Source organism: Monodelphis domestica, chromosome 8 (assembly GCF_027887165.1).
Source record: "Monodelphis domestica isolate mMonDom1 chromosome 8, mMonDom1.pri, whole genome shotgun sequence".
Classification (NCBI taxonomy): domain Eukaryota; kingdom Metazoa; phylum Chordata; class Mammalia; order Didelphimorphia; family Didelphidae; genus Monodelphis; species Monodelphis domestica.
The window spans coordinates 258,552,791-258,578,994 of record NC_077234.1 but is presented as its reverse complement, the minus strand read 5'-3'; the positions used below and the strand labels follow the sequence as shown (position 1 = coordinate 258,578,994).

Genomic DNA, 26,204 nt, shown 5'->3' with positions numbered 1-26,204 from the left:
CTGGGGAGCAGCGCTAACTCGTCCCTTGCTCCCCAGACCAGTTTCGGACACCAGTTCCCATATCTCGGCATATCACCGATAGAGTGAAGTCTCCGAGAACCCAACGGTAAGTTCTTTGCTTCGCTGGCCCTCCTCATATCTCAGTCCCAACGCCTTCCTGGGGACTCTGCCCTGCGCCCCGAGCTCCAGGACCCCCGTCTGCACCAGCCCTCCTTCGAATGTGGCCTGCTCCATGCCAAAGCACGTTGCCTTTCCTCGGGTTCCAGTGCCGAGCTGGGAGTGAGTGCTTCCCAAACGCCTTTGCACCGAGTAAATGGGCATCAATAGACTTCCTTCTGCGTCAGAGGAAGAAGGCGTGGGCACGAATGGCATTGGCATTAGCCAGCCCTGATAGTAATCATGAAGAGACTAAACTATCCTCGCCATTGCAGCATGCCAGCGACGGTAGCTTGGCTTTTGGCTCCCTGCCTGCTTGGGGCTTCCAAGGGACTCGGGCACACTGAGAAGACGAGCCAAGACTAGGAAGGGGCTGCCGAGTACCTATCCCAGAGTGGTGAGCTAGAGGGACACTGCCTGCTGACCTACCCGGGGCCTTGGGCAAGTCACAGCTTTTAGAGCCCAACGTGGGGAATATGACAAGGTTGTGATGATCCAATGAGGCGGCACGAGAGACTTTTTCTCCTGCAAACAATATGTAAATGTACACATATATATAATTCCTCTTACATCTGCTGATGTTACTACTACTATTTTTATTATTATTAACATTATTTTGAAGTGAAATGGCATTGCGTTGACACATCTAATTAGTGAAAGACACAGTTTAGCCTTTTTCACTAATATAGTCTTGGTTTTGAACCCCTTCACCTTCCATCTTGGAGTCAACACTGTGTCTTGGCTCCAGGGCAGAAGAGTGGTCAGGGCTAGGCAACAGGGGTAAGTGACTTGCCCAGGGTCACATGGCTGGGAAGTTCACTAATATATTCTTCATGAGACTTCGAGATGATAAAATAAGATGGGAAGATCGAACTGCAGATGAGACATTGGTATTTTTACGAGGTTAGCTCAGCGGTAAGTAGACTAAGGGCTTTGTTGGTTGGTCATGTTAGCTAGTCTGCTTCGGTCTATTCCTTGACTATGGATAGTCTGAAGCCCTAGTTTCCAGCAAACTTCCTGAGACATGTCAAAAACAGGTGGAGGACTCCACCCAGATACCCAAGGAGCGCAACCTGAAGACACATACCCAGGAAGAAGGGGTCACGAGCATTATCTTTCAACAAGTAGTCATTTTTCTAATGCGAATCCCAGAATCCTGTGACAAGGAAATCACTTTAAAAGACTGATATATATTAATTTAAGGTCGCCAAGGAATTCAGCTATGTAATTCCTAAATGAAAACTCAAGTCAGCCGTCAACCTTTTATAGAGTTTAATTACAGACAGGAGGAAGAAAGGAATTAGAGAGAGAGAGAGAGACAGAGAGAGACAGAGAGAGAGAGAGAGAGAGAGAGAGAGAGAGAGAGAGAGAGAGAGAGAGAGAGAGAGAGAGAGAGAGAGAGAGAGAGAGAGAGAGAAAGGGGAGAGAAGGGAATAGGGCTTAAATACCCCCTCTGTTTAGGCTGGGCCAAAAGGCCCAAGCCCTTAGATAGCTGGGGCAAAGAAAAGAGATCAGTCCCTATTACTCATGTGACCAAAATGGAGAAACAGTCTCAGAGGCCCCCACCTTCAGCTTCCTTCAGAGCAAGCTTCTCAGAGCACCTCTCCAACCACTCAGAGCCAAAACTCTCCAACCAACCCCTGAGTCTTCAGACCCCTCTATCTTTAAGGAAACCATCCAAGTTCCCTCCCCTCAGTTCTCACATCTACCAATCACTGTCCATGTCTTCCCTGTGCCAATGGTGGCTCTAGCTTAACCCAGGACCGCCCAGAGGTCTGTGGCTTTGCACATGTCTGTTGAAGGTCATATTCTCAAATAATTAAATTTTGATCTATGCTACAGCCCTTCCTAAATCCTGTTAGGACTGAGTGGGGTGGAAATTGTATTTTCCAAGACCTGATTCTGTCATTCCAAGTATCTCCATTGTATCAATTCTAAAATCAATCATGACTCAAAGAAATTCCTGTTCTATGCTTAAGCATAGGTCAAAGTCCTTTCCATTGTTCAGCAAAAGGTTTCTGTCCTAAAGTAATCTTAAGAAGGGAGGAGAAGGAACCTCCCATGCCAATGGGGTTCACATTCCAATAGACTATCAGTAAGAAATTTCCCAATGGTGAAATTTCCAACATTTATAAGTCTACGAAATTTTAAGGTTTACAATCCTTATGTCGGAAGTTCATCAAAGATCAGAATTGCAGCTCAGACTCTATTTTAAAGCCTCCCAAGTCAGGGGACTTGCTGCTGCCCAGCGCTCTGACACACCTTGGAAGCCCTCCTCTGGATCGTTTCCATCCCAGGTGTGCTCTCCCTCAAACGCGGTCCCTGGCCCTGGACAGGGCAATGCTTGAAGTAATGCAGTTTTTAGCGAATCGTTTGCTTAGACCTTTCCCTCCGTTTAGTTTGCTGACATGAAATGCTGGCCTTTAATTATCCCTAAGGAAGCACTTGCAAACCCAGGCCTTTTCAGCTTTCACCTGCCTCCTATTGGAGGTGCTCAGTGAAGATCAATCGGGTTTCTATGAAGGATTTAAGACGGCTTCCACAGAAGGGACGGTAGCGGCTCTTCTCCTCATGCCTTTTGTAGTTTAAGCTAAACAGGACGATCTTTGTTTCCCACCTGCTTTGTAACCTAGCTGGATGGCTACAATGGCCGAATAATGCAAGATGCTCCAAGCCCAGGCTGAAAAGGCTTGAAAGGGAAGCGACTGCTGATAAAAGCCTGCCACTGTTCTTTGCGGCTTATTAGAGAAAAGGCCCACAAAGGATGGCACTTTCAATTCTTAAAATAGAAGAAATACATATTCCTCTCACAGTAAAAAGTAAAAAAGGGCCGGGCTAGGAGTAAGGAGGGGGAAAGGCCAACAAATGCCCAGAAAGCCCAGCAGGGCTGGGTTTGGGGCCAGGAAAAAATAACTAGACCGAAAGCCAGATTCCAGACATTCATTAGGAGGCTCGGCTTTCTCATCGGCAAAACGAGAACAACAGTCTGAGTAACACCTTTGACAGGATACAAAAGGGTTTGGCAAACCTTAGCATTCCATCTAAACACCAGTTACGACATTAGCGTTTCCTATAAGCATAGAGTGACAGACAAAAAGATCTGAGAGAGATGACCAAATCCAATCCCCTCATTTTACCGATGAAGACCCTGAGATCCATCGATGGTCTTTATTATGCTTTTCCTAGGATCAAACAAGATCCAAAGCAGAAATTAAATCACTAGGCAGTTAGGTGGCACAGAGGGAAATAAATGTTGGATATGAAGATAGAAAGATTAAGAGAAGGTCATTTCTCCTCTATCAGACTCGGGTTCCTCATCTGCAAAGTGGGCACGATTAGAGCCACCAGCTCCCAGGATGGTGGTGAGGACCAAACGACATAACAGATGTAAATCATTGCTGCTGTCATAAGGAAGAGATGAGTTAAGGTTTGCAGAACTCTGAGGCGTGAGAGCAGCAGAAGAAAGACTCTGGAATGCTGCAGGGATAAGCTGAAAGCCTCAGAGACTGTTGGGTCTGTCTGTCTCTGGATTTGAACCTGGAGGGAGTGGATGCTGAGTCCTGAGGGTTTGACCCCACCCTCTATTGCTGCCCATGTTGCTGTTCTTGTGCTGTGTGTCCTGAAGAAGATCTGAAGAAGCTGTCACTCTCCTGTGTCAACATCAAGCTGTCAGTAAGCAGAGGTCTGGCTCCATCTGGACTTGGGACCTTTCCCTGGATCCCTGCCTCATCTGTTACTGACCAGCCTCTCTAAGAACAACCAGGAGAGGATTTTAGTGCAGGAGAAGAGACGGGGACTGGGGTTGTACATCTTAGCAGGACAGGGAGATGGAGTAGGAAAATCACTCTCTGGAGAGCCTTCCCAAGAAGGCAGTAGCTATTGCGTGACTCAGCTAGTAGAATTCTTGTTGGGATTTCTCCCTTTCCCTCTTAACGTCTCCCTTTTGAAACACAACCCCCGCCCCTTTACTGAGACTTGCGTATTTGCGTACTGGTTCCAGACCAGGCTGACCATTTGGTCCTTCCACCCTCAGTGCGGCCCTAAAGAGTTTACTGATCCCATCCAATCCCATCTCCCAAAATACGTCTCTTCCACTGCTGATGGCCTGACTCCAAGCTCACTACCCCATCGTTGTAATTTGGTGCCCCCTTCTCCATTTGCAGATACAGAAGCTTGGGCCCAAGCTCTCCAGGGCAGTCATGGCTGGAACTCGGTTCTTTCACTCTGAATTCAGTGCACTCAACATTATCTACTGATGTTTGGTTTCTTTTATTTGGCATTCCCAATGATAATGCTGCAGAGCACATGCAGGTATGAATCTCTACCCACTTAGGATGCATTTCAATAGGCTTTTTGTGCAATAAAAAGTATTTAAAATTTGGCAAATCATAGCCGGTCTCTGAGGCAGTCTGAAAGCGGAGTCCTTTGTTTGGATGAGCCGTAAGAGGTCCCAAACCTCTTTTCTTTAAAAATTAGAAATTGAAGTTTCATCTACCTAATTGCAATCAAAACCCTCGTCAGGCTGTCCTCCTTGTCCTACACTCTGGTGCCTGTCGACAGACGGCCAGATGAAACTGATTGACAATTGGGCCCCCTTAGTGATTCCATGATGAAGAAATGTATTACTTTGCGACTTAGTGGTTTGGAATAACTGTGGAGGGGACGACTTGCCTCATGGTGACTAATGCCTCCTGGCGGTGTGATCCTGAGTCCATCACTGGAGCCTTTCTTTGGCAGTAGAAGGGGCAGAGTAAGTGGATTTACACTGGCAGAGCGTTTCTGCGTCATTGCTATTGACCTCACCAAGGAAAGCTCGAGGTAATGCCCTACGGGCTCCACCCCAAAATATCGACACTGAAGCCCCAAGTGCTTTAACTCATGAATAGTTAGGCTGATGGTGCAGGGGAATTGGGCTGCCTCATATTATCGACTTTACATGCAGAAATATTCCCTTCTAAGAATATTCTTGTTGCACTAAAACAAATGAAGGAGAGGAATTCTTAGCTACCTTTTGTCATCCTTTCTCTATGAGAATGGAAAGGAAACAGAGGTTTTCCAAACAACGAGTCTCCTTTGATAATGAAATTAGGTTTTTTAAGCAACTTAAGAGTATTAATGTGAAAACAACTCAATTAATGACTTATTTTGGTGGGTATTAAATGCCTTTGATATTGATGAATTGTTATTACTTCACCAGAGTGCTTTCACTTGAGAAAAATTCTTGTAGGAAATAAAGAATGGAATATTTCAATTTCCATGCCTAACTCTTCATGGCTCCTTGGGGACTCTCTTGGCACAGATACGGACATGGCTTGTGACTTTCTTCTCCAGCTCATTTTATAGATGAGGAAACTGAGGCATATAATATTAAATGACTTTGCCCAGGCTGATATACCTGGTATGTGTCTGATGCCAAATTTGAACTCAGATCTTCCTAACTGATAGAGCTATGTTGTCCCAAAGTCATAGGACCATCTGAGAATCATTTATATCACAGTTAAATATTGTGTACTTTTCCATTGATGTTCTAATTATGAGTTATTTTATTTATATGAGGCTTTTCTTAGGAAAATTTTCCACACAAAAACGCTTTGTGGTAGTACAAGTACTATGAATGCTGTTGTTTAGTTGCTTCAGTTATGTCTAACCCTTTGTTGCCTCATGCAGGGTTTTCTCTGAAGTATTTTGCCATTTCCTTTTCCAGATCATTTTACTTACTAGGAATCTATAAACAAGAGTAAATGACTTACCCAGGTTCACATAGCTAATAAATGCCTGAGACTAGACTAGATCTCAGGAATGAGCCTTCCTGACTCCAGGCCTAGACTCTATTCACTGTGCCATCTGGCTGCCATTCCAAGTTATTATTCTCTCCATTTTAAAGATGAGGGACCAGAGACATGCAAAGTTTAAGAGCTCTGTGTCTAGCTTCCCAGATAGTAAAGATTCAGGCTAGTATTTGTGATTTATCAATAGAATTTAAATAGGCCTTAGCCGTTGAATGGAACCCCTTCATCCTATTTTATTTTTATTCAATTTTTAATTTGGATATTTTTAATTTTTTTCCAGAATGTAATTTTCCATTTTCTGATATTTTCCCATTTATGTTCTCTCTCCTTTCTACCCTCACCCTTCTTAAGAAGGCAGGTAATACGATACAGGCTATATATATTATTATCACCCAAGACGTGTTCCCATGTTCATCATGTTGTGAAAGAAGACATACTGCTTTCACCAGAGGAAATAGAGGAATGTTATGTTACGATTTGCATTTGGGCTCCATCTGTTGCCTGTTGCTTCTATGGCAATGGATATCTCTCTTTTGTTGTTTGGTTGTCATAGATCTATCTTCTGGAGTTGTCCTGGAGTTGTCCTTGCCTTATTGATAACAGTTAAGTCATTGCAGCTGATCATCGTACAGTATCGTTTTTGCTGCTCTCGTCAGTCTATAGAGGAGGAAAGTAAAGTTAAGGGCGTTGTCTGTGATCCTATGGGCAGTGGGGAACTGGCCTGGGATTTCATTATAGAGCCTCTGATTTCAAATTCACTGCTTGTTCTATGTTCCAAGTCGGCTGTTTCCAAGACTGCTGTTTTTCCCACTTTCTCCATATTGGAGTTATTAGGACATTTCACTGAAAACATTAGATACTTAATGGGCTTTTCAAAATACCTTACAAACCCTAGCATCCTGGAAGAACCAAGATGATAAGGAAGGAAAGGCACACACACGTGAGAGTCAGAAAAACCAGCGAATACAGAACTAAATCTGAAAGGAGATTAGGAAAAAGCACTCCAATTATGGAGTTTTCCGGGTCTCTACCTTTATAACAAAGACAGCATGTTGAGCAGATCAGAGTCAGAAGTGCAGTTTGTACCCCTTTCATCCTGCGTTTTGATAGTGTAAACATGTAAACAGTGATACGGGATGGACAGAACTAATCTAGCACTTAGGTTGTGGAGCAAACAAACGGTCACTCATGTGGATGACTTGAAGGGTTTCCACATATTTGAAGGTTACTTTTCCAAATAGACCTTTATCAGAGTTTGATTTTGAATCTTCTTCTTGAAGTGAAAGGTGGGGAAACAAAATTGATGGGTTGGGTTTGTCAGATGGAGGATAAAGGGAGAGATAGCCTGGGTGCTTGGGGTATTGACTGAAGCAACTATTCTCCTAAGGTGTCTAAGCAAAAGGTACAAAAGAGCCAAGTGTGATCAGAGGACAAATACCTAAACAGAAAGTCAAGTAGCATCTTAGTTTTGGAAGATTTCTCAGAATCTTTTGGTTCAACTTATTTCTGATGAACAAAGATACCTAAAACATACCCCACAACGGTCATCCAATCTTTAAGCATCTCTAGGGAAGAGAAATGTAGTCTCCAAAGGCATTATGTTCCACTTTTATTTTTTCCAATATTAATTCATTTTATTTGTTAATGAAGACAAAATGTCCATGGTTACATGTTTCATGTTCTTTTCCTCCCCTCCTCTAATCCTCTCCCATAGCCACTGCACAATTCCAATGAGTTCTACATGTGCCATTGATCAAGACCTATTTCCATGTTGTTGGTGTTTGCACTAGGGTGACTGTTTAGAGTCTGCATCCCCAGCCATGTCCCCATCGACCCATGTGATCAGGCAGCTGTTTTCTTCTGTGTTTCTGCTCCCACAGTTCTTCCTCTGGATGTGGATAGCGCTCTTTCTCCCAATGAAACAGAAATGTAAATCTGTGGAAACTATGAATCTAAATGCTTTCCTCACTTGGGTTAGAGTCCGCAACACAGCCATAAAGATTACATATACTTGAGCCAGGACTTGCCAGAGAACTAATTCATGTTGAAATGGCAATTGTAACGCAGACGTTGTAACATGGCCAACGTACTCTATAGTCTGCACCACCATATGGGTTATCCTACTGTATACAATGTGGTAAACCCAAAAGCAGGCAATCACTGCCACTATTACAATCCCCAAAACCACTTGTCTGAACATAGTTACTTTCTTTCTTTCCTGCCTTAAAAGGATGGGGTTCGAGTCAAACTAGAGGTGCCACTTGAAATAGAAATGCAAATCTGTGGAAACTATTTCTCTTGCAATGACTGGATGCTCTGGCTTATCACTAGAGAATGCTGCTGCTGCTAGTGTGGGACACACCTGATGGTACTTAACTACAGTGGAAGTAGAGGTACTACAGAGATAGAGAGATATGGAGCCACAGGGGACACTGCTACAGGGGAATACTCTGGACTGCCTGCTGATCCCTAAAGGCTAATATATCAATGCTTTCCTACCCTCTTCCTCCCCCTTTGCCCCTCCCTTAACCACCCTCTCCTGGAAGCCTTTTGGCTTCCTCCCTCCCCCCTGAGTGAACTATAAAGATACTCTTTTCTTTTCCTTTTCAAGGTAAGGGATTTATTGGGAAATAGGATGGGAAACTGAGGTAAGAGGGATGAGGGTTTCCCTAAAGTACAAGGAGAATCTAGGAAGGTTATATAAATAATCAGCCTTGTCACAAACTGTGACAGAGAGACAGTTAGAGAGATGGAGGACAACAGTTAAAAATCTTTCTTCTTCACAAAGTCACCAAGAAAGTCTCTCCTTCAGCCTGGCTTCCTTCCAACTCTTGGTCAGTCAAATCTCAGAGAAAGCAGAGGTTTCCTTTTGGTCAGAGAGCCCCAAACCAAGCTAGTCCTCGGCCAGCCTCAACTGCCAACTCCTGGGAACATTCCATTTGGAACCTTCTTCTTGATTTTTACAGTGTAGAAATGCCCGAATCCCACCTAGCTTCAATGCTGTGCCCTGCTGTGGAGTCCCCTTCACTCATCTAATCTTGGTATTTCATCCTTTTGAGTCACTCTATATAGGCAGGTGGTGAGGAGAGGAAGAGCCCTGCCTCTACACTGCAGTCATCTTAACCTGGAAGTCCTATGTTCCACTTTTAGATAGCTCTAAATTTTTGGAAGTTGTTTGTGTTTTTCCTGACAACATGTCTAAATTTACTGAATTTCGCTCCTAGTTCTGGTTTCTGGGGTTAGGAGGAACACATTTAATTTTTTATCTGTGTGACAATCTACAAAATGCTTCAGGGCAACTAATGTGTCTACCTCAAATCTTCTCTTTTCCAGGGCAACATCCTCAACTCCTTGAAACATTTCCTAAGTATGACCCACCTGGTTACCTTCCTTTGAATGATTTCCAGTTTGGTGTGCTCAGATGCCAAATTCACTACAGGTGGACACACAAAAGCAAGTATGGTGGAAAGTCACCTCTCAAGTCCTATATATTATGATGAAGACAAATTCCTAGCAGTGTAAGCTATTACTTAAAATTGTCTTGAGTACCATTAGATTAAGGAGGAAGAGATCAGGTTTTTGACCATGGGGTAAAAGATCATAAAAAATAACTTCATAGAGGAAATGGCTATTGAGTCTAGGAGGATGATGGGATTTCTACATGAGATAGGGAGAAGAGCAACCTAAGTAGAAGAATTCTAGGCCTAAGGAATAGGGTGAACTTAATGCAGATAAAAATCAGCCTCTACAGATAAAAACTCTTATATCAAGTTTTTGACTTTGACTTTATGTTGGAAAAGAGTAGAAGTAGCATGGGGAGATGAATTAGCATTGTATCAATTCTTAATACCAAGACAAGGGGAATCTGCTTTGGTTGGGGTAGTATGAAAAGTGAAAATATGTAGAGGAATCTGACTCTAATAGGCTTTATTCATATTTAATATGTTAGCAGACTTTGAAGATTATGGAATTATGGACTTCCATGCTGATAACTATGCACTAGGAAAAAAACCCTAATATGGTTTTTAATTAACAAAAGAGAACAATAGATTGTTCAAACTGTAATGGAACCTAAAAGACCATCCAGTCCAATGACTTTGTACCATTGAGAAGAAAAATGAAGCCAAGAAAGATTAACTGACTTGCCTAAGATTACATGGCCAAGTAGTGGTTGATTTAGGGACTGAAAGACCTTCTGAGTCCCGTTCCTCCTTCAGGGCCCTTTGGTACATGGTTTTATACTTCAGAGGATAATACACTTTTCTTTTCCAATTCTGAATTTCTCCATGGCAGAATATCATATTTTATATAGGAAAGCTATAAATGTTAAATTTTTTCTTGTCTAGTATATCTCCTAATAAAATGTTCAAAATTTCTGTAGATAATAATCTCTATATGTGGTCTTTTCAAAATGTCTTCTAAAAACTCTTGCCTCCATTAAAATATATATTAGACTTTAAAATAAAGGAAAGACAGGCAGCACGACATAGTGGAAGGACAGACGGTTTGGGAGTAAAGAAGATGCAGGTTCAATTTCCAGTTTTGACATGTACTGACATTGACATGACATGAGCTTCTGGGTAAATTATTTAACTTTTCAGTCTTGCAGGTAACTCAGTCAATCAACATTTTTAAAGTGTTAATTGTGTGTACTGAATGAAGAATTCCAGAGATTAGCAAGGTGAGATAATCAGATTTTATTAAAAGAATACTTTGAAGAGATCTCTTTAAGAAAATTAGACATAAAGGGAATGTTTAATATAAAAATGGGCCTGCTAAAAGACAATAATGGTAGACAATAACAGAAGTGGTAGAGATCAAGAAATGGCAAGAATATGCAGAAGAACTATAAAAGAAAGACCTTAATATCGCTGATGGTGTGGTTACTGACGGAGGGTCAAACAATATGGCTTGTGACATGACAGAATTTCAGCTGAGCTATAAAAAATGTAAAAGATGATGCTGTTAAAGGGATATTCGCAAGGTGCCAACTAATTTGGAAAACTTAACAGAGCTCACTGGGTTGGAAAAAAATCATTTACATTCCAATCCTAAGGAAGGGCAATGTCACATGTTTTTTTAAATCACCAAACAATTGCATTTGTTTCCCATACCAGCAAGGTTGTGCTTAAGACTCTTAAGTAAGTTAAGCTTTAGAAACATTTGAATTGAGAATTTACCAAAGAGCAGGATGGGTTTAGAAGAAGCAGAGAAGCTAGAGACCAAACTGTCAGTATTTGCTAAACTATGGAGAAAGCAAGGGATTTCAGAAAAGCACGTGCTGCTGTTACACTTCATCTACATTCCATTTTGGTAAAGCCGTTGAGTGTGGGGATCACAACAAAATGTGGGAAGTCCTTAAAGAGACACGAGTGCCAGATCTCCTTGCTTGGGTCCAAAGGAATCTGTAGGTAAGGTAAGAAGCAATAGTTAAACCTGAACGTGGAACAACTGGTTGGTTTGGGATTAGAAAAATGCAGGGTAACGTCTCCTTGTTATTTATTTAACTTATATGCAGAGTGCATCATGTGAAATGCCAGGCTGGATGAATCAACAGCCAGAATTAATGGTACTGGGAGAAATATCAACCATCGTAGGTGTACAGATACTACTTCTTTGATAACAGAGTGAAGAAGAAGTAAGAGATCTCTTATTGAGATTAAAAGAGAAGAAGGCAAAAAGCTGGCTTGATATTTAACATCAAAAAGACCAGGATTTTGGAAACTGCTCCCATCACTTCCTAGCAAACAGAGGAAGAAGAAGTTTCAGATTTTATATTCTTGGGCTCGAAGGCGACTGCGGCCACGACACTGAAAGGTGCTCGCTCCTTGGAAGGAAAACGAAGACAAATTTGGACGGTAACTAAAGTTGAGACATCAGCTTGTCAACAAATGTCTGTAAGTCCAAAGCGGAGCACCACAGAATCCGTTCAAACTGAGGGGCTGAAGAGTCCCTTGGACCTCAAGGAGGCCAAACCAGTCATTCCTTAAAGAAATTAATTCAAACGTTTCCCTGGAAGGTCAGAGAGTGAAGCTGAACCTGAAATACTTTGGCTACATAATGAGGAGGCCAGGCTCATTGGAAACCTCCTAATGTTGGGAATGACTGCAGGCAAAAAGAGAAAGGGGGGGCAGAAGCTGAGACGGATAGAGAGTATCGTGGGAACAATGGCCAAGGAGCTTGGACAGACTTTGGGGAAGAGCGGAGGATAGAAAGGCTTGCTGTACTCTGATCCATGAGGTCATAGAGAGTTGGATGTGCCTTAACAAGGGAACAACAGCACTAACAAGTAAGCCCTAGAGAAGTGTAAGCTGGTAATTACTGCTATTATTATTTACATACGTGTATTTCCCCATAATTGAATTTGCTTCTTCGGCGCAGAGATTGCTTCATTTTCATCTTTGTGTCAGGAATGCCTAACAATACCTGGCTTCACAGCTTCTTACCAAAACCTCTTGAATCGAATGGTGGCGAATGAATCTCAGAGACAGCTTGTGGAGTCGTTCTTTGAAGCAGGGCTCCCTCCGTTCCAAATGCCATTGGAAAGCCATTCATAACTCGTATGATAGGAAAAGGCAGCAATGGTCACATAATGGAGAGAGAGTTTCGGGCTGGAAGATCTGGGTTCAAATTCCTTTTCCGATTCATTATGGCTACAAATACTTGGGGTGCCGCTTAACCCCTTAGTGGTTGAGTGGAAGCCAAAGAACAGGGACTTGTCTGGGTCAGCTGAAGGAATTTTCTCACTCAGAGTTCCCTGTTCCCTACAACAAGGCAATTATAGATGTGACCCAAATAGAGCTGTTGCTTTCCAACAGCTGCCTTATCTCACTCTCCTGAAACCCAGAAAAAAGCCCGTCTCTTAGCTCTATGTGGAACGATCAGACATTCAGGAAGACCACTGGCTGATCTTTTCCTGGCCAAGATTCGAAGAGCACCCACACTCCTAAGGGAATGAGCCAAGCTAGACAGGGAACTTCCTCCTGCAGCTTGCTCCCAATTCTGGGACCTTCTGCCCCTCGGTGGGCCTTGGATGGGCTTGAGGGAAGCCACAAACCCAACCTTGGGTATGGATCCCTGCGCTATGGAGAGAGCCCAGAACCATCATTAAGGTCCTGACATATTTATCACTGCCAGAACGTTGTTAGCACCAAATGAAGCAACTACGTGAATCTGAGGCCAAATCTTCTTAGGGGCTGAGTTCCAATTCACATTGCAGAGTCAATGCTGTAGAGCAACTTTGCAGGTCTCAAAACCCGGAGTTCTGTCTCATGAAGCACGTTCACAGTTCCCTGAAAAGGGCTTCACATGTGGAGGCTCTCCTGAAGCGTACAGTGATGCCTTCGTCCAATGACAGAGGGCGCCCTAAAGCTGGTGGGCCCCTCATTTCACCTGGCGCGATTCATCTGTTCACACCAGGGATAACTGAATTGTTTTCTTACAAGCCACCAAAGGTTGAACAATGCATGAACACTACATACATGCCATGGTGTTTTCTCCCGCCCACAGGGTGAGGTTCAAATTAGGCTTCATAGATATTAGGAAGACTTTATGGCTGCTTCTTTTCCGTGGGTAGAATGTAAGGTCTAGGTCGTCGGAACAGACTTGCTTTTCTGTCGCCCGTGTATTGCTAGAGAACATTTTCTCACCGAGAGTCTCTCACAGGGAAGAGAGGGTCACAGATGTGGCCCGAAACATACCATCCGCAGTATATGATGCCGTGCTGGGGAGGCAGACGGCGCTGTGTGATATGTCAAAGAACTGTGTTCAGAGATTACATTTCCGAAGGCTCCTTCTAATAGAAAAATACCACTTAAGAAGGGGCCTTTGAATGCAAATGTCTCATTCTGAGCATAAAAATGCGACAGTCATGCATGCACAGTACTTGGCTAGTAGTGGGTGACTTCCATCAGACTATCCTCAGTTCCCAGGTCCCGAGAATCACCCTGAATTGTGACTTCCATTGGAGAAATCACCATCTCCCCTAGAGTGAGGGCAAGAAGAAATTTCTGGAGCATTCCACGAAACCTCTTGATTGTGCTTCTCTTAGTCCATAAGCAGGGCAGTTTAAAGGAGAGGCATCCCGAGTCTAGAGGACTGAGTGCCGTGTGTCAGAAGAAGGGTGAACCTTGAGCGTGTGACCGTGTCCCTTTTGTGAGTATACCTACCTTCTGTTCAAAGGAACCCGTGTAAGTGCAAACATACTTCCATGCCACAAATCAGATGACATTTCCTCAAAGAATGAGCCCACATCACCACTAAAAATAGTTAGACAAGAATTAATCTCAGGTTCAAATTCAACATTTTTTGGAAAATCGACAGTTCTTTTCTTAGTAAGCCGATGGGTAGCTGCGAGATTCAAGAAAATCTCAGCTAAAAGCTATATAACATGCATATAGAGCTGTCAATCTAACTCCATAGCAACCAACCAACCAACCAACCAATCCATCAACCTATCTACCAAAACTTGGGTAAAATGCAGTAAGTTGACACGTAAAGGCTAGTGAGTGGACTTTCCGAGAAAAGCTTTGCATCTCTAAAATCCTGAAGAAAAACAATGCTGCGAGTTTATGAAGTTTTGTTACAAATTATAACTGTAATGCCATTAAGGACTGCCAGAATTCTACTTTGAAAGATGACCTTCTTTGCTGGTGAATTGTGCTTTTCCTCTGCCCAGACTAAAAAGACTTCTAGTTCAAGCTTCCATTTTAGTGCGTTTCTGTTGAATGTTTCTTCTCAAGGAAAAGAAGGCTAAATGCGATTCAACGTTATTTATTTTGCTGTGTTCCTTAGGTTGCCATGTAAACTAAACAGCACATTTCTCACTTATGCATGGGCTTGCTAACTAACCGAGTTCTCAAATTTCCACAGGCTGGGAGAAGTTATTTTTAATACAGTGTGAGAAATTTCAAAAGAGTGTTTAAAGTGGTAAAATGGATAAGTGGGCCAAAAGAAATGACAATCAGAGACTTGAATAAAATCATTCCAAAACCATGGTTTCAGATTCCTTGTACCAAAGGAAGTATTATAAGATGAAAATAAACGGAGGTGAGCAATGGTCTAGAGATATTTGGGGAAACTGACTCTACAATTCAAAATTAACCCATTATTCAAAAATGGCTTTGAGAGTTTCCTCTTAAATATGACATAACTGTTTCTTGCTTCCCTCTTCTCCATTCTCTTATTCCTAGTTCATCCTCCCTTTCTTCTCGCCTCTGGTGCCAGAGCCCCCCACTCATGTTTCCTGGAAAGGATCCTGTCATAGTTTAAGGAGGGTAAGTATATTTTAATGAGAATTTTATGCCTATTGAATAATCCTTTGTCCTCATAGATGTCTGTGGGTCTCGTTTTCCACATCTGTAAAAGGAGGGGTTAGATCAGCTGATTTTAAGGTACCATCCAATTACGACTTCTCTGGTCCTACAAAGTGAGTGCTGTTCGCTGGTTTAGGGATAGAAAAGAACCATGTATTGGCTCACCGACAATGGAAGTCAGGAGAGAGTCAGAGAAGGGAGAATTAAAGGTATCTGTTTTCCTTTCTGATACAAATTTAATCCCACTAACATGTAGCATCCCTGACTTTCAGGTTGCATTGTTTTGAGGGTGAAAACACCTTAAACTCGAATATCCCCAATAGTCTCTACTGACATTCTTTATTCTGTTTAGTAAAAATATCACAGCATGAAGCCAGGACCCAGCTTCATTAGAAAAGAATGTATGTGGGGGAAATGAAAAGAAATTAGATAAGAGGAAGAAAGATGAGGGATTGAACATAAATTACAAAAAGGGTGACGGTGACAAAAGGGAGGTATCAACAAATGTGATTGTGGGTTCTGTAAGCATTTTACAAGAAGGCTTAGAACAAAACATCAGTAAAAAGCAGAGAGAAGTTGTCGAGATGAAGAAAGAGATTCAAAATGTTATAGCAGAGACACAACAGGATATATAATAACGGGAGCATACAAACAGGAAAAGAGAAAACCAAAGAACAGGTTATAGCATATCTAGCAAATTGCTTTGCATGTAGGTTTGGTTTAGGGATTAGAAAGAAAAGGAAAAATTACAAAAACTTACATCAACAACAGTATAATGTTACATCAGTAGAGAAAATGCAACATCAAAATTCTCCAGACCATCCTAATGTGGTAACAGAAAAGAAATCAGATACAAATGAAACCTACAACTGAAGAAACAATCTACAGAGCTGATCGTCTTCCAGAACCAAATTGATCCATACAGGGACTAATTGAAACAACCAAAGAATATTTAGGGACAACTCAGGAGGAGAAAAAGAAGACTAGTTTGAATGCAAAAGCAAAACTATTTTACCCATCACTATTTAAAGGAGACGATTCAAATCTTATTAATTGTAAACTTAGGAAAGGAGTTGGCAGGACTACACTATCACACAACCAAGAAAAGTCAACCCTAGTACCAGAGTATACAACAAAAACAACTGAAAGCATGGGTAGAGTACAGCAAGAAACAACTGTCAATGATACTCAGTTTTCAAACAGCTTAATATTCCCCAACATTCTGAAAGCAGGAACTAAGTCTTTGGGAAAGGTAAGAGACTATCCACTATCCGCTAGTACAAGACCAAGACAATAGTGAATATACATCTCTCTAGGTCACATCAAGTTGGAAACACTGAAAACTTCCAAACCCTTAGAATTAGCTCTGAAAAAAGAAACAGTGCCTAAAAGCTGAAATTTGAGACAGTGGTCCTCTACCCCACACATGAGGAAATGATCAAAATTAGCATAATGTTCCAAATTAAGAAAAAATAGCAAAATGAGCAAACAACAAAAAGAATCTAACCACAGAAGATACTGTGGTGATAGATAACATCAAAACAAAAACTCAGAAGATAATGAAGTCAAAGCACCAACAAGTAAAACCTCAAAGAAAAATGTGAATTGGACATAAATCCAACAAGTATTCCTAATGATTTTCAAAACTAAATACAAAAGGTGTGTGTGTGTGTGTGTGTGTGTGTGTGTGTGAAAGATAAAGAAATGAAAGAAAAGGAAGAGAATTATGAAAAGGCAATGAACAAGTTGGTAAAAAAGGCACAAAAATACTGAAGAAAATACTATTTTAAAAAATAGACTTGGTCAAATAGAAAAAGTAAAAAAAGGTCACTGAAGGAAATAATTTCTTAAAATTAGAATTGGGCAAGTGGAAGCCAATGACTCCTTGAGTTACCAAGAAATAGTAAAACAAAGTCAAAATAATGAAAAAATTAAAAAAATGTGAAATGTCTCAGAGGTAAAACAACTGTCACAGAAAATAAACAAAAGAACCCACTGATCACCACCTGAAAGAGATGTCAAAATGAAAATTTCCAGAAATATTATAACCAAATCCAGAGCTCCCAGATCAAAGAGAAAATACATTAGACAGAAAGAAACTATTAGAATACTTTGGAACCACACAAGATTTACCAGCTACTACTTTAAAGGAGTAAAGGACATAAAATATGATATTGCAGAAGATTTGGGATTAGAATCTGAATAATCTTCCCAACAAAACAATATAATCATTCATGGAAAAATGAATATTTAATGAAATTGAAAAAAATTTAAACATTCCTGATGAAAAGGTCAGAGTTGAAAAGAAACTTTTACTTTTAAATGTAAGACTCAAAAGTAGCATAAAAGGGTAAACAGGAAAGAAAAGTCACAAGGAATTAAATGAGGTCAAACTGTTTACCATCATATATGGTAAGGTATAAGATATATTTTCTAAGAACAATTCCATTATTAAGGTAGTTAGAAGTATTCTTCCTGGAAATTGGAGTTTGGTAATGAGTCAATAATGTCAGAATTATGCCCAAAAAAGGCACGAAAGGAAGATGCCTTGAGAAAAGGAAGAATGCAGAAAATTATCTCATATAAAAGAGGTGGTCAAAGAAGAGCTTTAATGGTTGAGGGTGAAATGGTCAGGGGGAGGAGTTGCCAGTGCTTGAACCTCACATCTAAATTAGTTGAAAGAGGTAAAAATACATAGATACACATATACTAAATTGGCATTAGAAATTTATCTTACCCAACAGGGAAGTAAGGTTGGAAGTAAATAAGGAAAAAAATGGGAGATGGTCATAAAAGGAAGTCAGATAAAAGAATTCATTGGTCAGAAGCAAAACAGACTTGAGAGAGGGACAAGATAAAAAGAGAAAGAGAAAAAAATAGGATGGCAGGAAATGCATAGTTATTAATCAGAACTGTGAATATGAATGGGATGAACTCACCCAAAATTTGTTGTTTAGAAGAAATATACTTTAAACCGAGACATACACAGAGTTAAAACAAGGAACTGGGACAGAATCCGTTATACATGAGCTGAAGTACAAAAGGCAGACATAGCAATCATATACTCAGACAAAGCAAATGCACAACCAGATAGAATTAAAAGGGATAAACAGGGAAACCACATCTTGTTAAAAAGGCAGCATGTGAATCAATGGAATAGTCTAGGGGTCAATGACCTCAGTAAACTAGTATTTCATAAATCCCTAAACACCAGCTTTTGGGACAAGAACTCACTATTTGACATAAACTGCTGGGAATATTAGTAAATTGTATGGGGAGAATTAGGTTTAGATCAACATCTTATACCCTATACCAAGATAAATTCAAAATGGGTAAATGACTTAAATATAAAGAGTAAAATCATCAATAAATTTAGTGAACATAGATTAGTATAACTGTTGGATCTGTGGGAAAGGAAGGAACTTAAGACCAAGAAAGAGACAGTGAATATTACAAAATGTAAAATGAATGACTTTATCAAAGTTTTTGTGCAAACAAAACAATGCACCCAAAATTAGAAAGAAATCAATAAATTGGGAGAACATTTTTTATAACAAACTCTCTGACAAAGATTTGATTTCCAAATATATAAGGAACTAAGTCAAATCTACAAAAAAATCAAGCCATTCTCCAGTTGACAAATGGTCAAGGGACATAAATAGGCAATTTTCACACAATGAAAATAAAATTATTAATAAGCACATGAAAAAGTATTCTAAATCCCTCCTGAGTAGAGAAATGCAAATTAAAACAACTCTGTGGTATTACCTTACACCTATCAGATTGGCCAATATGACAGCAAAGGAAAGCAATAAATGTTGGAGGGAATGTGGCCAAATTGGGACACTAATACACTGCTGGTGGAGTTCTGAATTGGTCAAACCATTTTGGATGGCAATTTGGAACTATTAAACTTTAAAAGAAAATGCCTACCCTTTGACCAGTCATACCACTGCTGGGTTTGTACCCAAAAAATATGATAAGGAAAAAGACTTGTACAAAAATATTCATAGCTGCACTCTTTGTGGTGGCAAAAAGTTGGAAAATGAGGGGATGCCCTTCAATTGGGGAATGGCTGAACAAATTGTGGTATATGTTGGTGATGGAATACTATTGTGCTAAAAGTAATGGAGGAATTCCATGTGAACTGGAATGACTTCCATGAGATGCAGAATGAAAGGAGCAAAAACAGGAGAATGTTGTACACAGAGACTGATATACTTTAGCACATTTGAATGTAATGGACTTCTCTACCAGTAGCAATGCAATGACCCAGGACAATCCAAAGGAATTTATGAGAAAGAATGCTATCCACATCCAGAGAAAGAACCGTGGAACCGGAAATGCATTAGAAAAATATATGACTGACCACGTAATATGTTTTGCAAATATGAATAACATGGAAATAGGTTTTGAACAACAATACAAGTATAATCCAGTGGAACTGCTTGTCAGCTTTGAGTGAGGGGGAGAAAGTGAGGGAGGGGTCATGAATCATGTAACCATGGAAAAATATTCTAAAAAAAATAAAAGGCACCATAGAAAATTAAGTAATATCAATACTTAATATATATGTATTAACTGGTATAACAACTAATTTTTTAAAGGAAAAATTAAATGAATTACAGAAGTCTACTATGGAGAACCCAAGGTCCCCCTTTCAGAGCTAGGTAAATCTAATAATAATGGTAATATTAGTAAAGTAATGGTAATAAAGGTAAATCTAATAATAATAAAAAAAATAACAATAAATGAAAAAGAAGTCAAGGAGAGTAATGTAGTATTAGAAAAGCTAGATATGATAGTCCTCTTGAGAAAACTTAATGGGAATAGAAGAGAGAATTCCTTTTCCTCAGCTGTATATGATACCTTCACGAAATAATCATGTGCAAGGGCATAAAAACTTTATAACCAAATGCAGAAAAATAGAAAAATTAAATATAACCCTTTAAGACAATAATGTAATAAAATTACATTTAAAATACTATAGAAACATATATTAAAAATTAATGAGAAACTAAGCAATCTAATCTTAAAGAATGAGTAGTCAAAGAACAAATCATCAAAATACTTAATAATTTCATCAAAAAGAATGACAACAGTGAGACAATATTCCAAACATTTTGGAATCAAGCCAAAGTAGTACTCAGGAGGAAATTTTATGTCTCTAAATTATCTTCAGTTAAAGGAAGAAAGGACAGATCAATGAATTTGGGATGCAACAACAACAAAAAAAACAAACAAACAGAAAAAAAGACATTAACCCATCCATTAAAAACCAATGTGGAAATCCTGAAATTCAACAGAGAAATTAAGAAAATTGTAAGTTAAAAAAACTAATGAGCTAATAAATAAAACTAGAAGTTGGTGTTACAAAAATGACAACAATTAAATAGATAAACTATTGGTTAATTTGATTAAAAATGATGAAAACCAAATTATTAATGCCAAAAACAAAAATGGTGAATTTAACATCAAAGAGAAAATTAAAGTGATTATTAAGGAGCTATTTTGCCCAATTATATGCCAATAAATCTGACAATCTAAATGAAACAAATGAATAATAGCCCAGATTAGCAGAAGCAGAAGTAGAATACTTAAATAATCTTACCTTAGAAAAAGTAAACAAATCATCAATGAACTCCCTAAGAAAAGATCAATAGGATGCAGAGTGAAAGGAGCAGAACAAGGTGAACATTGTTCACAAAGATTTTGTGGCACAATCTAATATAATAGACTATTCTACAAGCAGCAATGCAATGATCCAGGATAATACCGAGCAATTTAGGAGAAGGAAGGTTATCCACATCTAGAGAAAGAAATTTGGTAGTAGAAATGCAGAAGAAAAACATGTGTTCGATCATGTGGTTCGATGAGGATATGACTGGGGTTTTGGTGTTAAAAGATCACTCTACTGCAGATATGAATAATATGGAAGTAGTTTTTGAACAATTATACATGTATAATCCAGTGGAATTGGTTTTCAGCTCAAGGAGGGGGGAAAGTTAAAGGGAGGGAAAAATCCTAAATCATGTAACCATTGAAAAAATTTCTAAATAAATAAATAAAATTTAAAAATCATACAAAATGAAAAGATCAATAGGACCAGAATGGCAGATGAATTCTACAAAATATTTTAAAAATAATTAATTATGATATTATATAAACTATTTGGGAAAAAAGGAAAATAAGGAGTCCTGCAAGTTCCTTTTATGACAAATATGGTGCTGATACCTATACCAGGAATAGCAAAAACTTAGACAAATTTCTCTATTAATGCTATTGTAAAATTTTAAAATATATTAGCAAAGAGATTTTAGCATTATATAAAAAAAATCACATACTACGGGTTGGTGGGATTTATATCAAGAATACTGATTTTCTGGTGCAATGTTAGGAAAACTATAAAAAGCATTGACTATATCAATAACATAAATCATACAGGTAAAAATAGATAATATGGAAATAGGTATCGTGATAACATTTGTACAACCCAGTGGAATTGCTTATTGGCTCTGGAATGGGGGAGGGAATAGGAGAGGGAAAGAAAATGAATCATGGAAAATATTTTTTAAAAAATAAAATTTTTTAAAATCATATAATTATATATATATAGATGCAGAAAAAGTCTTTGATAAAATATAACCCCTAATTAAAAACACAAGAAAGCAAAGGAATCAATGGAATCTTTCTCATTTTAATAATATCAAGGTAAAGTATATAAAATAATATACACAAAAGTAAAATGTCTCAGTATAAAGAGCAATTATTCTCTGTAATATGGTTAAAATTGAAGCCTTTCCAATAAGAACAGTGATGAAACAAAGATGTCTATTATCCCCACTATTATCAATATTTTACTAGAAATGATAGCTATAGCAATGACAAGAAAATAAATTGGAAAAATTAAAAATGGTCAATGAAGAAGTACACTCTTTGCAGATGATATGATGGTATACTTAGGGAAGGCTAGGGAATCAACTTAAAAATTAGTTGAAACAAACAACATCAGCAAAGTTGCAGAATATAAAATAGATTGACATAAAAATGTCAGCATTTCTGCATACTACCAACAAAACCCAGTAAGAAGATATAGAAAGATCAATCATAAAACACTTGGAATTCTAACTTTCCTGACAAATCCAGGAATTATTTGAACACAGCTATAAAACATTCTTCAGACAAATAAAGATAGCTCTAAACAATTTAATTGCTCGAAGATATGCCTATCCAAAATAATAAAATGACAATTCTACCTAAATAAATTTACTTTTTCAGTGCCATACCAATCAAACTACCAAAGAATCACTTTATGGAGCTTTAAAAAATAATATCAAAATTTATCTAGATGAGCAAAAGGTCAAGAATAGCAAGAGAATGAATAAAAAAATGTGAAGGTGGTCAACAGTATAAGATTTCAAATTCTACTCCAACTAGTAATCATAAAAATAATCTGATGCTGACTAAAAAATAATTTTAAAAATATCTCCAATAAATTGGGTATATTGTGCACATTAGAAAATGGCCATAGCAATTTAGTATTTGATAAATACAAATATTTAAGTTCTTGAGGCAATGTGAATTTTAGATTTTCTCCATTTTTCTTAGTTTTTAGAAATTCTAGCAACCAGGAATGTATATACCCCTACTTAAGGATTAAATATTGAGGAGGATGGCCTATGACTGACATGTGCTAGCAAGTGACAAATAAGAAAAGACCCCTAGGCTGTCCTAAGCCAAGCTTAAGCTACTATTGGTACATGTGAGTTGCAGAAAGTGATGTAAAGAACTGTCTATATATTTCAATCACTTCCTCTCTCCAGGCTCTCTGTCTCTGTCTCTGTCTCTGTCTCTGTCTCTCTCACTCGCAGAGATGTTGGTCTCTGTTGGCAGTGTGGGGAGCGCTGGGTGGCGTTTTGGTGTGTTTGCAGCTCTTGTTGGGTTTTGGCATCTGCAGCTTGCTGGTGAGGTGACTGGGAGAAGCTCTGTAGTGTGGGTTAGGTGAGGCGTCTTCTCTGAGAGACCTTGGTGAGGTGACTGATTCCTCCTTTTCTCCTTTCCTTGACCTCCAACTCCTATCTGGCTTGCCAGAGCAGTCCAATTTCCCTTTCCTCCCTCTCTTCTTCTTAATTTCTTCCCTCTATTGTAATTAAACCACCATAAAAATCCCAAACTGACTTGAGTATTTTATTGGGATTGAATTTTAATCTCTGGCAACTACTAGTATAATATATTCAGTCAACAACCGTAATTTTACCCCTTACAGCAGGTACTCACCATTTTGCAAAAATTGCTGAGAATACTGAAAAGAATTTGGAAGAAACTAGATATAGATGAACATCTTACATCAGATATACCAACATCAGGTCAAAAATGAATAAATTATATAGACATAAAGGGCAATTCTATAATGAAATTTGGGGTGTTTGGGACAGTGTACCTGTCAAATCCATATAAAGAGAGAGAGAGAAGATCATAGGAAGTAAAATGGATAACTTCTTTACATGAAAGAGAGTTTTCGCACAACCCCCTCCCCCAACATAAAAGCAGCCAAAATGAGAAGGAAAATAGGAAACAGAAAATGTTTCGCAGCAATTTTCTCTGATAAAGGCCTCATTTCTCAAATAAATAGGGAATGGAGCAAATCTATAAAAAGTACGAGACATTCACCAATTGGAAAATAATCAAGGAACATGAACAGGCAGTTTTCAGAAGAAGAAACCAAAACTGTCAATAGTCATATGAAAATATCTTCTAAATAATTACTGATTAGAGAGATGCAAATTAAAAGAACTCTAATAATACCTCCCATGTATCAGATTGGCTAACATAACAGAAAAGGAAAATGACAAACGCTAGAGGAAATGTAGAAAAATTGAAATACTGATGCACCATTGGCAGAACTGTGTACTGATCCAACCATTCCAGTGAACAATTTGAAACCATGCCCAAAATGTTGTATGGACTCTTTCACCATGCAGCACTGCTACTGTCCATATCCCAAAGAGATCAGAGAAAATGAAAACGAACATAGTTTCAAAAAATATTTATAGCAGTTCTTTTTATGTGGCAAAGAATTGTTCATCAGGGGCTGTCCATCAGTTGGGGAATGACTGAACAAGCTGTAGTAGATGATTGTGATGAAAGACTGACTGACTATTGTGTTAAAAGGGATAATGAGCAGAATGGTTTCAGAAAAATTTGAAAGACTTACTGGATCTCATGCAAAGTGAAGTAAGGAGAAACAGAGAACACTGTATACAGTAACATCAATACTGCAAGGATAATCGACTATGAAAGACTTAGCGATTCTGATCAAGACAACGATTCAAGGCAATTACTGAAGATCCATGACAAACATTGCTATTGACCTTTAGAGACAGAATTGATGAACTCTGAGGACACATTGAAGCACACTTAAAAAAAACCTCCTTATTTTTTGTTGTGTTTTTTTTTTTGGTCTATGTTTTCTTTTGCAACATGGCTAACTTTGAAATATGTTTTGCATAACTTGACATCTATACTTGCTATATTGCTCGCCTTCTCATGGGGTTGGAAATACTGACTTGGAGAGAGAAAATTTGGAACTTCATTTTTTTTTAAATGTTAAAAGAATTTACACATGTAATTGTTAAACATTTAACAAAAAAAAGTAAAGGCAGATTTTTTTTCTTGGATAAGAGTCCCCGGCCCCCCCAAGCATGACCTCCACCTACAAAATTAGCACTGGTCTGCACAGGTTGAGTAAAATGGAAAAGAGGGTGAAAGTAGGATTCTAGGAAGTGATCGTCCTTAGTGACTGAATTAAATGCACAAAGCTATAAGTCTATTTTACAAAATTGAGATAATGTGCAAAAGTGAGTTAGAACTCCTCTTTAAGGTTTATTCCACTGCTAAGATCCTATGATTCTAAAACAGAAGGCACCCAGTTACAAATCTTTCACTTGTATTTTTGAAAATAAATGTTTCACATTGAGGCTGCCTTATGTTATACATCTATTTCTAGTATCTAAACAGATTCACAATGTTTTAACTTCCATCTAAAAATAAGTGTAGTTTTTGTTCGCTATTTTAATTAATTGGAGAACATAATAATTGCTAAAATAGTTTTAAAGCAAGCTTAATGTCTTTCTCTATAAGCCACAGGGCAGGGGGTGGGGCATTGCTAAATTTAGGCTTTCCACATTCAGTGATGACAGGAAATCATAAAATATATCAGCTAGAGAATTTCTGAAGCATCAAAACAATTGCTAGCAAATATTGGTGTTAACATTAATATTAAATGCATTACTCACATTTCTTTCTCATCTATAACATAAATAAATACATTTTTTAAATTTTTTGAGAATTTTTTTGTCCTAAGTACATGGCAAAGGACAAATTTGGGATATAATGTCTCTGTATAAGTAATAATGGTTTGGAAGTTAGTTAAATTCACTTTCTACTTTAAGTAATAAAATCTTTTGGAATTGAGGCCTCCTTATTTATTACCACCATTGTGCATTGTGTTGCTCAATAAAACAACTTGAGTAGGAATTTCCTTAATGCATGATTTCCACGTTGTCTACGAGGACCCATTCGAAAAATTAAAGTTTCTTATGAAAGCAGGTATAAGTTTCTTCATCTGTAAAATAATAGGACTAAGTGTCTTATGAGATTTACGATCAATTCATGATGCTGTGAACTTCTACAGAATGATGATAGTCATGAAACTTTTGGATCTTAAATAACAAATGAAAATCTTATATCACAGAACTGAAAGCAGGACTCTAATGAATTTGCAAGTTTACAATAAACTAATTCTCTCTTGATCCTTTATATACACTTGTCTGTGTAATTTTAATATTTATTTATTATAATATATATTGTTATATTATAATATACAATATAACATATTATATTATTATATATAAATTATATATAAATAAATAATATTTATTTAATT

The 26,204-nt window shown here is 38.5% G+C and overlaps 1 protein-coding gene across 5 annotated transcripts in view; it reads right to left on the bottom strand.

Moving 5' to 3' along the window:
- ROBO1 (roundabout guidance receptor 1) overlaps positions 1-26,204 on the bottom strand; it is a 1,078,784-nt gene that overhangs the window by 726,471 nt on the left and 326,109 nt on the right. The gene's annotated exons all lie outside the window — the stretch shown is intronic.